A 3729-nucleotide genomic window follows, 5' to 3' on the forward strand; every position below is an offset into this window, starting at 1 on the left:
GAGTTTCTCCAATTTCTCCAGGAATTCATCCGAGAGTTTGCCCAAAATTTTCCCTCATTTTTTTCAAATATTCATTCACGAGTTCTAAAGGAATCCTGGGGGATTCCTACCGGAATTCCTACGGAGATTCCTCAGTAACTTCCTCTGCGACGTTTTCTATGAATTTCTTCGAAAAGAACTCGAGGAACTCCGCTGGGAATTCTTTTAGGGTTTATTTCAAGAATACCGTCGGTAATTTCTTCGGAAATTTCTCTAGGACTTTTCCGGGATTTCCTCTGGGTATTCCTCCAGTAACTCCACCGTAATAAAACTTTTTTTAGATTATTATCCTGGAATTCCACCGAAAATTCAACAAGTAATTCCTTGAGAAATTTCACCAGAAGTTCCTCTGGGAAATCGTGCAGGATTTCCTCCGGTACTTTCTCCTTGAATTCCTCCGGTAATTGCTTCGGAAGTTTCCCCAAAAATTTTACGGAAATTCTAACAGGAACTTCTCCAAGAGTTCCTTCAATAGTTACTTTAGAAGTTCATCCTGGATGAATTCCTAAGGAGACTCTTTCAGGAATTCCTCCGAGAAATCATTTGGCAATACGTCCGGTAATTTATCCAGGAACTTCTCCGGAAATTCCTTCAGGAGTTCCTCGGAAAGCAAAACCAATAAAATTCCTCCGAAAATTTCTCCAGAAATTCCACCAGGGATTCCTCCAGAAATTCCTCCAGGCATTCGTCCAGAAATTCTTCCAGGAATTCATCCAGGAACTCCTCCGGAAATTCCTCCAGGAACTCTTCCGGAAACTCCTTTAGGAATTTCTCCGGAAATTCCTCCAGAAATTCCTTCAGGAATTCCTCCGAAAATTCCTCCAGGAATTCCTCCGAAAGTTCCTCCAGGAATTCCTCTAGGAATTTCTCCGAAAACACCTCAAGAAATTCCTCCGGAAATTCCTCCAGGAATTTCTCCGGATATTCCTCCAGAAACTCCTCCGGATATTCCTCCAGGAATTCCTCCGGAAATTCCTCCTGCAATTCCTTCGGAAATCCCTCCAAGTACTCATAGCCTCTCTTTTGAACATACGAACTATTCTCAAAGCAATCTAGAATTTACTCTGAAATGCATCGTGCGCTTCAAAATAGAAGGGCAATGTCAATCCATTTATTAATGGCCGGGAATGGAACTTAATGGCATTACTAAAAAGGACTGAAAATATCTCAATAAATTACAGTCTCCGTCGCTTAAATTTATATATGAAGTAGGTAAACCGGTATGCTGCATCACCGACACCCAGCCAAGCTAATTAAAAATTATTACATGAATCAGATAGCATATGGGAACATAAATTGAATAAGGAATAAAGAATAAAGACATATGTTTGTTTATTGATTTCAAGACAGCGTACAACTCAGCAAAACGAAATGAATTATGGTAATTTCAGCTAGAACATGGTTTTCCGGCGAAACTGATACGGCTTATTCGTGTTACGTTGGACGGATCGTTGATTGCGGATGAAATTCCGACATAATTTGTAACAGTAACAGTATAAAAGGCTGGGTATTATTGTTAAGCTTATATTATATGGCAGACACGAATGGGCTGGACGCGCTGTTCATATGTCGGAAAAGCGACAAGCAAAGATAATATTCAGTAGAGAACCCGGGAAAGGCCGTGTACACAATGGCTTTTTGCAGTAGAAGAGGATCTGAAGGCGTTGAACGCTCAGGGCTACTGGAAGCAATTGACCCAGGATCGAGTTCAGTGTAGCAGGATATTCTATTCGGTGTAGCCGGCGAGGAGCTGAGTAGCCAATCAAATAAAAAAAAACATTGACCTCTTTATTCCAACAGTAGAAACTTATCGGAACCATTTAAGTCTTTAATTATCCCGTCTTGCAAAATTATATCTCACAACTTACAATTACCAATTACCTACTTACAACTATGCAATATTTATCATCACTGTCGATTAAGGTATGAAACTCGCTAGCTCACGGGAGGGTATTCTACCGGGTCGATACGCTACTTCAATCACCCCAATACTCAAGCTGAGGATGATTCTGTTCTTCGCAGGAGTATAAAAACAGAGCCGTAATAAAAAGCGCTAATGCGGTAGGATGGGCAAAGCTATTACTCGAAGAAGGGGGGATCTATTCACAGTGATCCAAGAAAGACGAGGCTTGGTGGTCCCTTTGTGGACCCGGGAAAACGACACAAGAGAAAATGGTGAAAGACCTTAAAATCAAGGGTTACTCTTTCTTAAAGATGGCTACACCTGGCTCATACATTTTACAATTTATTTTGTGACGTCACATTCGGGGGTACTTGCATGCTTGTTGGATTCGGTGTTTTCTGGTGATGTGACCGATCAGCTTTGATCTGGCCGGCTTGATGCTCTTTGCGGAGCCGCTTCAGTCCGGAAATCATTCCAGGGACGGAACGAGTGTTGCCCTGCGAGATTGATGACGTGGCTTTTCCGTATCGGTGTTGGAAGATGGCGGCCACACTTCGGCCAGCGATGACGCTGCTTTATCCAAGCCAACGGGCACTCGCCAAATCTTCCCGGAAATCACCACTGTGGCACTGCACTCTCGAGACCTTGGAAAAAAGGTACAAAAGAAAAAGGTCCCTTTGGCATGGACCTAGACACAACGGATTAGCACCCTGCGACGTCACTTCCTAACCTCTAAACATTCTGATCTGTTCACAGCACATGATATTTACCTTTTTCTCGGTGACTTTTAATTTGTTTGTTACTGTCGTTTTTCTGTTCTTGTGTTGTTTTACAGGATTTAAACTATAATTTAAGTAGTACATTAATTTAGGCTAAGTTTTACATGTTGACACTACTAACCGTACTAATAGCTTTTATTCTACACAAAACCGTACTACTTTACCATTACAACAACTATTTTTAACGACTAACAGATCCTATTATAAGAAAAGAAACAACACAGAATTAAAAGAAACTTCACCAACAATTATTTATACAATTAACCTTCTATTATTTACACACGCGCGCACTACTACTTCTTTCAAGGATCACTGGTTTTACAAAAGAGAAAGATTCTACGCCTTCCGCCTCTTTTATAGTCCCTTTTTACATAAATTATGTTCTATGTTTTTAGTTTGCCCATCCTGTTGCATTGAGCACCCTCTATAGGCAAGCTCAAATGGAACAGGGCTGTGCGTATTTTGCCCGAACTCAAACTGCTCGAACGTCTATCGCATCTGGTCACACTTGGTATGACGTGAAAGTGGAACACGCACTCACTCGTGAGACGATCTTCGACCAGTGAGTGTGACAGTTCCGAGGTGTAATCTTTGGAAAGGTCGTAATGGGAGGGATTGGTGACGGAAATTCACTTGTGGTGGAGCCAACAAGTCCATATTGGAACCGAACGGTCACAGGTAGTAGTTGAAAAAGTTTTACCTTTTCACGAATTTCTCCAAGAATTTCTTTTTCAGCTCCGCTAAAAATTCCATTGCGAATTTCATCGAGAACTTCTTCATTCACAAATTCCTTTGGAAATTTACCTTACAAATTTTTGCTACAATCTTCCTACATTAATTTCTGGAAGAATAGATTCCCGAATTTCTATAGGAAATTCTTCATGAAATCCTTCAGGAAATGCATCGGTAAAAGCAAAATATTTAGGGATCCAGAAACTCTTTCGAAGATTTTTATCGGAGGAATTTTGGAGGGAATTACTAGCACAATTTCCTGGGAATTTTTTGGCT

General features: G+C 40.9%; 1 long non-coding RNA gene across 2 annotated transcripts; it reads right to left on the reverse strand.

The window, feature by feature from the left end:
* Positions 1–2299: 2299 nt before the first annotated feature.
* Positions 2300–3277, reverse strand: LOC134216418 (uncharacterized). 2 transcript variants are annotated; one of them, XR_009980660.1, is made up of 4 exons: positions 2987–3277; positions 2843–2919; positions 2713–2785; positions 2300–2630 (listed from the first exon to the last, which is right to left on the reverse strand). It is a non-coding gene; the product is annotated as an uncharacterized LOC134216418 (long non-coding RNA). The 2 variants fall into 2 exon arrangements; XR_009980659.1 differs by having other exon boundaries at positions 2713–2919.
* Between the last annotated feature and the right edge of the window lie 452 nt (positions 3278–3729).

Source organism: Armigeres subalbatus, chromosome 2 (assembly GCF_024139115.2).
Source record: "Armigeres subalbatus isolate Guangzhou_Male chromosome 2, GZ_Asu_2, whole genome shotgun sequence".
Taxonomy (NCBI): Eukaryota; Metazoa; Arthropoda; class Insecta; order Diptera; family Culicidae; genus Armigeres; species Armigeres subalbatus.